The sequence below is a fragment of the Ziziphus jujuba genome, chromosome 7, assembly GCF_031755915.1.
Source record: "Ziziphus jujuba cultivar Dongzao chromosome 7, ASM3175591v1".
Lineage (NCBI taxonomy): Eukaryota > Viridiplantae > Streptophyta > Magnoliopsida > Rosales > Rhamnaceae > Ziziphus > Ziziphus jujuba.
In genome coordinates, this window is record NC_083385.1 from 3,691,269 (window position 1) to 3,701,942 (window position 10,674).

A 10,674-nucleotide genomic window follows, 5' to 3' on the forward strand; every position below is an offset into this window, starting at 1 on the left:
AAAATTCAAATCTTTTTTTTTTTTTTTTGGTTTCCTTTTTGGTAATTTTCACATTTCCCTTGTATATGTACACACAGTAGCCCTGGTCGAAAAACTTTACTTTCCCTTTCTTTTTTCAATTTAATCAGATAGTCCTCCAGTTTCTTTCGTCTCCATGGCTTCAAGCAGTTCGTAGCCCTCACTTTTCCAGGTCTGTTTTTCATGCCAATTTTCTATTCTGGATGCTTGAGTTTGTTTGCGTGTTTCATATGCGGCAACGAGTTCAGGGTTTGTATTTTATGATCAATCGGTGTATTTCCGTATTGCATATTTGAGGTTTTTATGTATTTCTGTATTGTATTTCGTATTTCTGTATTTCTGCACTGCATATTTGGGTGTTTCATGTGTAGCTGCGAGTTGAGAATTTGAATTTCTGTATTGCATTTTTTTTTTTTTTTGGAGTAAATTCATTTGACTTATTCGATTTCCAGTTGAGAACTTTTTACTTTTTCTGTTTGATCTTTTTTTTAATTAGATTTTTGGTTGGTAATGAGGGGAAAATGGTGATGAGGATCTTCAAAACAAGGGACTGGTTGGTACATTATGCTGCGCCTCTCACTGTAACATCCAATGGATCTCTACCATTTCTTCTGAGTGCGTAATCTTTCCGTCTATAATTACGTCAAAGTTTGCTCTTTTTCTTTTTTATTTTTCTTCTAAAAATTCTTTTTTTTTGGTTGGTGCTGGAAATTGGTTTGAGTTATCATGGTGGTGCAGACATGTCATGGAAAAATCAAAGAGTTTGATAGAGTTATGTATATAATAAGAATATTACAGCTATCCTTGTTCCTTCTTTTCTTTGGTGAAATTGCACACTCTTTTTCTCTCCTTTAGATTGCATGGTTCCTGTCCCTATAGTTTTGATTCAATAAACATTTTGGTAATAACAAATAGCTGTCTGCGTTTGCATAAGAGATAAAACTGGGAAAACATCAAATTGCTTTCTTTGCTCTTGGAAATTCAAGAAGAAAATTTGAGTATGTTAGATATGTTAATGTCACTCTTTGCTTATATATGTTATATATGCATTAATTGGTACCTCCAATTACTATTATAGGGTTTTATTGCTTGCAAGGGGAAATTCTGTAACTCTGTATTGCTTATTTGGTGGTTTTTAAGATCTTTAAAATCTTAGAAAATTCACACGGTTCTATTAGGTTGTCTTTGGGTTAGAGATTTTTGGTTATGTTGCTTCTCATCAAAGTAGTATAAATTTTGTTTCTTTTGATGAGACAGTTTAGTACGTTAGATAGTTTCTTTTTTATCTTTCCTGGTCTTTAATCTTTGCAATTTTTTCTTCTGTTGCTAATTTTGCACAATACTTACTTTCATCTTGTTTTTGACAAAGAAAAGTTGCATGTAGGACTTATTTGACATTTTAATCTTTTTTCCCTTTTAAATTGCAGGTTGATAAAGGTGTATCATAATTTCATTAACCTTCTCAAGCTTGCACTATAGTATTAAAGAGAATAAAGCCATTAGTTATATTGGTGGGGTGGTGATTAAGGAGAGGAGAACCACAAGAGAGCGCAAAAAACTTCAAGAAGATTCAGATAGCCACAGTAGACCATATTACTCTTAGAAGATGGAAATGGTACACTTGACAACAGCATGACAGATTTTGATCCATCTTTTCTGAGACAGCAAGATGATTCTCCAATTCATTAATGTAATCTGATTGTATAACAGATATTTGTGAAGTCCAGCCGCACCTCCACAAACAGTGTGAAACTAGCCACACTGCCACCGCTCAGCCACCATATTTGACAATGGTTGCTGTATTTAATATCGAAAAACAACTTGCTCAACAATTGTGGGCAATTGTCAAAACCGGCTGAAGATGGAGGACATGCAACCGACCTTATGAGCCTATAAATAGGCTCCATCCCGTTGCATCTCCAAGTCAAGCCGAGCAATCTCAATATCATCCCAAGTGAGGAGTGTTGAGAGCTGTTAAGACTCCAGAGAGAGCTTGAGAGAAGAGTTGAAACTCTAGGAGAGAGTTTAATAGTAAATAAAGAGAGATTACACATGAGAATCCGAGAGAGAGAAGTTTTGTGTTTTGTATTCTATTTCTAAAAGAGTAATAGAATTATTTTTATTTTTCTTCTCATATTTCTTCTCTAAAGTGGTCAGAGAACCACAACAAGTGTTATCAGAGCTCCAGGTTGAGAGCTTGAGTTCCAAATTTGAAGAAATTCAAGTTGGTGTTTCGAAAATTTGCTCAAGTAAATAATTTGAGGATAGCAGGTGAAAGAACACGACGAGAAGAGAAAAACGAAGTTCTCTGGAGAGCAATGCCACGTTCCACACGCCCAAACGTGCTGCCCGAATTTTTCTGCAGCAGATCACCCGCCGCACGCACAGTCTGGAGGTTGAAGACGACCACGTCATCTGCCACGTCATCTGCCACGTCATTTACACATCAACCATCATCATCCACATCATCAGCCACGCAGTGTGCCATGCAAATGACACATCATCTGCCACACAAGCGACACATCATTTGCCACATGTTGACATGTCATCACACTACCACGTCAGTAAAAGTTTCTGAAATTATGGAACAGCCCATGTATTTTCTCTATTTACAGCTTGACCCCAGAATTTTAGAAAATTACACTTCTACCCCAAAATTTCTAGTAATTATATTTTGACCCTAAGAGAGTCAAGTCCACCATTTTCAACCAATCCGGACGCAACTGTTAACTCCGTTTTTGGTGAAGCCATTATGTCAATGGAAGAATCATCCTCGGGAGCTATCGTTAAGCTCACTGCCACCAATTATACACTTTGGAGACCTTGGATGGAAGATCTCCTCAATTGTAAGGATTTGTTTGATCCTATAGAAACTAAAGGAGTAAATCCCGATCCTAGCAAAGAAGCAGAATGGAAGAAATTAAACAAGAAAATGATTGGTCAGATCAGGCAATGGATCAACCACAGTATTTTCCATCATGTAGTGAATGAAACGGATGCATATGCCCTTTGGACAAAATTGGAGGACATATACCAAACCAAGATTGCTCGGAATAAAGCTTTGTTGCTTAAGCGATTGGTAAATCTAAAATTACAGAGTGGAACTTTTATAGCCGAGCATACCAGTGAGTTCCAGAGCTTGGTAAATCAATTATCTACTGTGGATTACCAACTAGGGGATGAGGATCAGGCTTTCCTACTTCTAAGCTCTCTTCTAGACAGTTGAGAGACATTGGTAGTCTCTCTCAGCAATTCGGCCCGAATGGCAAATTTATTATGTCTATGGTTAAGGATGCCTTATTTAATGAAAAGGCCAGGAGAAAGGACATTGGCATAGACCAGTCACATGCCCTCGTTACAGAAAAAGGAAGACAGCAAAGAGGTGGTTGAGATAGGGGGAGAGGCAGGAGCAAGAGCAGAGGCAGATCTACAGACGGTAGGAAATCATCATATAAATGCTATCATTGTAGCCTGGAGGGTCACTTGAAAAAAAACTACAGAAAGTTGTTGAGAGAGCAGAAACTCCAAGGAAATCAACCGAAGAAAGATGCAGAGACACTAGTCACTGTCACAGGAGAAGTGGCACTCTACTCCACCCAAGAAGAGACATGCCTTCATATATCAACCCAAGACGTTAAGTGGGTAGTTGATACTGCAGCATCCTACCATGTCACTCCACATAGAGATTTCTTCAAAATATACAAAACAAGAGACTTTGGTGCGGTAAAGATGGAAAATTTCAGTTTCGCAAAGATTATGGGAACTGGTGATATTCAGATAAAAACGAATGTTGGTTGTACAATCACTTTGAAGGACATCCGTCATGTTCCAAATCTTCGGCTCAATCTACTTTCGGGAGAAACCTTAGACAAGCAAGGCTATGACAACCATTTCAGCAAAGGCACATGAAAAATGACAAAAGGTGTCATAGTTGTCACCTGATGACATATTTGTGGAACGTTATACAAGACTCATTTGAAGATATGTGCAGATAGCCTCAACATTGCAGAAGAGAGGCATCTTAAAATCTATGGCACCAGAGACTCGGTCAAATCAGTGAAAAAAGATTGTCTACTTTAGTAAAGAAGAAGTTTATCACTACTTGCAAGGACGATGCGCTAGATCCTTGTAGTCACTGTTTGTTTGGTAAGCAACATAATATTAGGACGCGTCTAAAATCCCTCACCGGAACTCTAAACAAGCCCTGATCCCAGGGAAACCCTACCAGACCTTCCAATGGAAAATCCGGCAGAATCTTCTCTAAGGGTTGGACTTACCACAAATTCCCTGCACTGAAAACACACTTCTATATATATATCGCTTTATTCCTCGACTTTACTACAATTTAATTCCACAATAATCAGCACTTCCATAAATTAAACAGGGAACTAATGCAGTATTTAATAAAATATATCCAATACAGTATACAGAGCATCATGGGGTACAATTAAGTATGAAAGTTATACAACAAAGGATGGAAAGAAATATTACAATAGAAATAAATGAAACAAAAGAGAGCTCCTCGAAATACAACAGTAACAAAGATCAAGCTAGCTTTCGACGAACATCTACCAATCTTTGTACCTAAGGGAACGGATTTAAAAAAATATGAGATGCTAATCATCTCAGTGAATGACCTTATCTAATATACAATTATAATAGTAATAATAATTATAGTACATTTGATTAATTAAGAATAATAAATAAATAAATAATAATTAATCGAAAATAATATTTTCTCTCAAAACCCTCACCATTCACTCCGTTGGAAAAGTTTCCCTTTTTAAAACATTTTCGCAAAACCCAATCTTTTATGCCCCAACGATCAAGGAATAATTAATTTAATAAATAATTAAATAATCCAAACACGAATAAAATACAATAAAATAATTTAAAATACTTGCATTAAATAAATATAACATAAAAGTGAAATTCAATATATAATTCGTAAAATTTGATTTAATAAATCAAAATAAACAGTGTCGAAAATATAATTTAAACAATTACAAACAATCATGTAAAATAAGTGGTAAAAATATATTATAAAATTTATTTTGAAATATTCAATCAATCTATACAATAAAAATATGGCAACATACATTTTAAAAATATTAATTTAAAATAAGTGACATAAAATATGAATAAATACATTTTAGAAATAGGTGATAAAACAATTTAAATACATTTAATTTAAATACGATTTTAAAACTTTGAGATTTGAAATTTATATCTGAAAAATAATACTTGACGCACCACACTATATACCAGTGATGCCCTAAGATACCCAGCGTCCCGAGCACTGTTCGGTGGGAGGTTAAAGAGAGAATCTTGCATACAGTCGCTAAGGCATCCCGACAGCGCCGCTGCTTAAACCGTCAACCCGGCCATGGAGGGAGGCGGCTTATGGCCAATATCAAACTTGTCTGCCCTCGATCCGATAGCAACTCACAGAAAACATTATAACTTGCGCGCTCATCCACATACTCAGTACAGAACACCAATACTGTATGAGTGCGTCTAAAACAAATAATCATATTATTTTAAAAAATAATAATTTTTACAAAACTCACCGTGGGAATCATACCATTTTTCAAATTCATAAACCCACATTTTTTTCTTTAATATTTCCAGCATAAATCTATGGATATAAATTCCATCAATTTCAAATCCATCAATGAAATCAACAATATTTAAAATAAATATTCCTTCAATTCTTCAAACTTCAAAATATAATTAAATCATACGATAAACATAACAATTATAAAAGGAAATTGAAATCGCAATTTCTTTTAATTCCCAAATATATTTTTGGCGCCCAAACATATATTAAAACAACATGCATTGGCAATATAATTTAGATGGAAATTCTCTTAATATCAAATACATAAAACATATTTTTCAAATATCTAATTATAAAAGATTCCAATAACAAAATCCAATAATTATTAAGTTAAACCTCAAATTCAAGAAAATTCTTAAAACCCAAAATATTTATAATACACAAATAATTTAATTTCTTTCAATTTTGGCATAAAATTTCAATTAGAAATTTACTAAACAATTAACACATGAAATAAAATTTTCAAATATATAATCAACACAAAATATATATAATTCACCAACCCAAAATAATTTTGAAAGGTGGGTCACTCATCTCAAGCATGTGTATCAATCGAGATTCTGTGCAGAATCAACTTCACTACCCACACATGCACCTAAAATATCCACAATACACAAAACTAATTATTTTAATATTTTAATCGGGTAACTCCCAAATGGGTACCCGGGAAGCGAACACAAATGACAACCAAAATTTATGAGTGATATACTGAATCGAAGCTTGTGAAACGAGGAATAGGAATCTGGTCTTACTTTCCAGAGATTGGACTCGAAGTGGCCGGAATCTTGCTGGAAATCTCTCAGATTTTAGACCCTCGATTCTCAAAATCTGTTAAGAATTGGGAAAAGTGGACACCGAATTTGGGTTCAAGGGGTCAGAATTAGTGGGAAAGGATGGGCGGTACAACTGGAAACTCGCCGAAAAGTTAATTTTCCGACGAGCCGCCGTGGTCACCGGAAACCGTCACTGCCAGCGGCTCGTCCGGTGGCCACTGACCGTGATTATTGGAGGAGATGTAGATTGGAGGATGGGTGAATGGATGGGACTGGCGGTGAGACAAACAGAGGCCAGATCGGGGAGAAATTTGGGTTTGAAGCAATCGACGCCGCCACTGGAAAAAGTCTCGATCCGAGCTCGTCGGCGGTCCTGTGGCTACGAGATTTGGCTAGTCGGCCGATTTTCAAGTGGACTTCAAGGTGGGATGGCGCGTGTATGGAAAGGGTGGCCAAAAAATGGAAAATCGGGGGTGGCCGGTGGTGGTCTCTCCTCTCTCTCTCTCTCTCTCTCTCCGGTCACACGGCTCACACACGGGTTTGAGCCAATAAAAAGCCATCCCGTGGGTGCCACTGTGCACTCACGGGAAAGGCTAAGGGCTTGACATGTGGCCCTCATTTTTCACAATAACACCATTTAATTAAAAATAATATAAAATAATATTGTATTAGAAAAACTTTACGAGTCCATAACTTTTTAACCGGATGTCCAAATTAGGCGTGCTACTAGTCTATAGACTTGTATCGACGAGTACTTTACAACCATACAAGATTCAAAGCTTAACTTTGCACGAACAAAAAGGCAACTCCGGCACCCCTTGGATAATTTGGACCTCAATTTGTTTTGCTCATAACTTTCAAACGTAGCTCCGATTTTGACGTGCTACTAGTCTACGAACTCGGGATGACATGTACTTTGTAATGGTGTCTCGGCCAATGCAAAATTCCACCTGAAACAAAAAGTCAAAATTTTGACCCTCTCAGTCAACGGTCAACCTCGGTCAACGTGCAAAAAATTCCAACGTACTTTGGGACGGGGTGTTACACATAGAGTCTCTTTTAGTTCGTTTGCATCGAGAAGATCAAAGTTGCTTAGTCTAGTGCACTCTGATGTTTGTGGTCCCATGGAGGTGGAATTATTAGGTGGCAACAGGTATTTCCTAACCTTTATTGATGATGCTTCTCGGAATGTGTGGATGTATTTCTTAAAGACAAAGGACCAGGTATTGGATTACTTCAAACTGTTTTATACCATGGTAGAGCGTGAAACAAGAAAGAAGCTGAAATGTCTCCGCTCAGATAATGGAGGCAAGTATACTTCCAAGGAGTTCGATGCCTACTGCAGAAGATACGGCATTCAATGTGGGAAGACGATCCCTTGCACCCTACAACATAACAGAGTAGCCGAGAGAATGAACCGAACCATTATGGAAAAGGTTAGAAGCATGATCAGTATCGCTAAGCTGCCGAAGCCATTCTGGGGAGAAGCTATTCGTGCCACCTGCTATTTAATCAATAGATCACTGTCAATACCGTTGAATTTTGAAATTCTGAAAAAAATGTGGTCGGGTAAGATTCCCTCCTACTTTCACTTAAAAGTGTTCGGTTGTTTAGCTTATGTACGTGTATCCAAAGAGCTCAAACAGAAGCTCAATACAAGATCTACTCTGTGCATCTTTATAGGATATGAAGATGAAGAATTCGGATATAAGTTATGGACCTGAAAACAAAGAAGGTTATTAGAAGTAAGGACGTAGTGTTCCATGAAAACCAGACAATGGAAGACATCGAAAAGCCCAGAATGTCTCCAAATCGTAGTTCTAGTGCCAAGGATTTTGGTTCTAATCTAGTACCTGCACAGATAGCCACAGAGGATAACAAGGTGCATGAAGATATGTCAGAAGCAGACCAAGAGGAAGAAGGGGATATTGAGTAAGGGGAGACTCAATCCTCTCAAGAAGCTGCAGGGTCATCACAACGGTTAGATGATGGTATACCTCCTGAAATCAGTGGTTTACAAGTTTGGAGATCTGAGCGAGGCCGAATTTCATCAAAGAGATTTTCAGAATCTGAGTATATTCTACTTACTGAAGAGGGGAGCCAGAAAGTTTCCAAGGAAAAGTGGTTGCAAGCAATGCAAGATGAGATAAAATCCTTATAGAAAAATCATACTTATGATTTGGTCGAGCTTCTAATAGGAAAGAAGGCACTAAAGAATAAATGGGTGTTTAAGCTCAAGAAAGATAGCAGCAAAAGGGTAGTGAAGCATTAAGCCTAATTGGTGGTCAAAGGATTTCTTCAGAAGAAAGGAATTGTCTTTGATAAGATTTTCTCACCAGTAGTAAAAATGACTTCAATTCGAGTCATTTTTAGTTTAATAGCAAGTCTAAACCTAGAGCTTGAATAGATGGATGTGAAGACAGCGTTTTTTCACGGTGATTTACATGAGGAAATCTACATGGAGCAGACAGAAGAATTTGAGGTTTCAGGGAAAGAAAACCTCGTATGTAAGCTAAAGAAGAGCTTATATGGCCTTAAGCAAGCACCAAGACAATGGTATAAGAAGTTTGACTCGTTTATGGTGAGTCAAGTCTATAAGAGGACTGCAGCAGACCAATGTGTTTATATTCAAAAATTTCCAAATGGAAACTTCATTACAGTTTTGCTATATGTAGATGACATGTTGATCGTTGGACAAGATGCAATAAAAATTAGTCAGCTGAAGAAGGAATTATATAAGTCCTTTGATATGAAGGATTTAGGACAAGCTCAATAAATTTTGGGAATGCAGATAATCTGAGACAGGAAGAACAAAAGGTTATGGCTAACTCAGAAGAAGTATATTAAACGAGTGATAAAGAGGTTCAACATAGATAAAGCCAAATCGGTCAACATTTCACTTGCAAATCATTTCAAGTTGAGTAAGAAATTGTGCCCCTCATCCAAAGAAGAGATAGAGGAAATGGTTTCAGTACCATATTCTTCAGTGATAGGAAGTTTGATGTATGCTATGGTGTGTACCAGAATAGACATTGCTCATACAGTAGGCATCGTGAGTAGATTACTTTCAAATCCTAGAAAGAAACACTGGGAAGCATTCAAATGGCTTCTCAGGTATCTTAAAGGTACATCAAAGCTATGTTTGTGCTACAAAGGAGGTAACCCAGTCTTAGAAGGCTATACAGATGCAGATATGGCCGGAGACCCTAATAATAGAAAGTTTACATCAGGTTATCTTTACACGTTTGCAGGGGAAGTTATGTCATGATAGTTAAGGTTGCAGAAGTGTGTAACTTTATCCACTACAGAAGTAGAGTACATTATCGCAGTAGAAGCGGGTAAGAAAATGTTGTGGTTAAAGCGTTTTCTCACAGAACTGGGCCTCAAGCAAGGAGATTACAAAACATATTATGATAACCAAAGTGCCATAGATTTGAGCAAGAACTTAATGTATCATTCCCGTATAAAGCACCTCCACCGACAGTGTGAAACCAGCCACATTACAAAGCACCTCCGCTATCATTGGATATGCAAAGTAATAGAATAACAGTTGCTAAAATTGATGAAGATACATACAAAGGAGAATCAAGCAGATATGCTAACAAAGTTGTTGCTCAAGAGAAGCTGAAACTATACAGAGACATAGCTGGAATGGATGGCAAATAACCATCAGTTTTTAAATGCAGCTAGAGGGGGAGAATTATGAAGTCCAGCCGCACCTCCACCGAAAGTGTGAAACCAGCCACATTACCATCATTCAGCCACCATATTTGACAATGGTTGCTGTATTTAATATCGAAAAACAACTTGCTCAATAATTGTGGGCAATTTTCAAAACCGGTTGAAGATGGAGGACATGCAGCCGACCTTATGAGCCTATAAATAGGCTCCATCCCGTTGCATCTCCAAGCCAAGCCGAGCAATCTCAATATCATCCTAAGTGAGGAGTGTTAAGAGCTGTTAAGAGTTCAGAGAGAGCTTGAGAGAAGAGTTAAAACTCCAGGAGAGAGTTTGATAGTAAATAGAGAGAGATTCCACGTGAGAATCCAAGAGAGAGAAATTTTGTGTTTTGTATTCTATTTCCAAGAGAGTAATAGAATTATTTTTATTTTTCTTCTTATATTTCTTCTCTAAAGTGGTTAGAGAACCACAACAATATTATTAGTAATAAAAAGATCATATTTTTTGGGTTTTGGGAGGAAGAGACTGTAACACCCCGACCCAAACCACATCGGAATTCGTCACGTTGACCGAGGTTGACCG

The 10,674-nt window shown here is 37.2% G+C and overlaps 1 long non-coding RNA gene across 2 annotated transcripts; it reads left to right on the top strand.

Moving 5' to 3' along the window:
- Nucleotides 1-70: 70 nt before the first annotated feature.
- On the top strand, nt 71-2,143 carry LOC107423727 (uncharacterized). 2 transcript variants are annotated; one of them, XR_001581986.4, is made up of 3 exons: nt 71-190; nt 515-633; nt 1,446-2,143. It is a non-coding gene; the product is annotated as an uncharacterized LOC107423727 (long non-coding RNA). The 2 variants fall into 2 exon arrangements; XR_003057041.3 differs by having other exon boundaries at nt 115-267.
- Nucleotides 2,144-10,674: the final 8,531 nt, after the last annotated feature.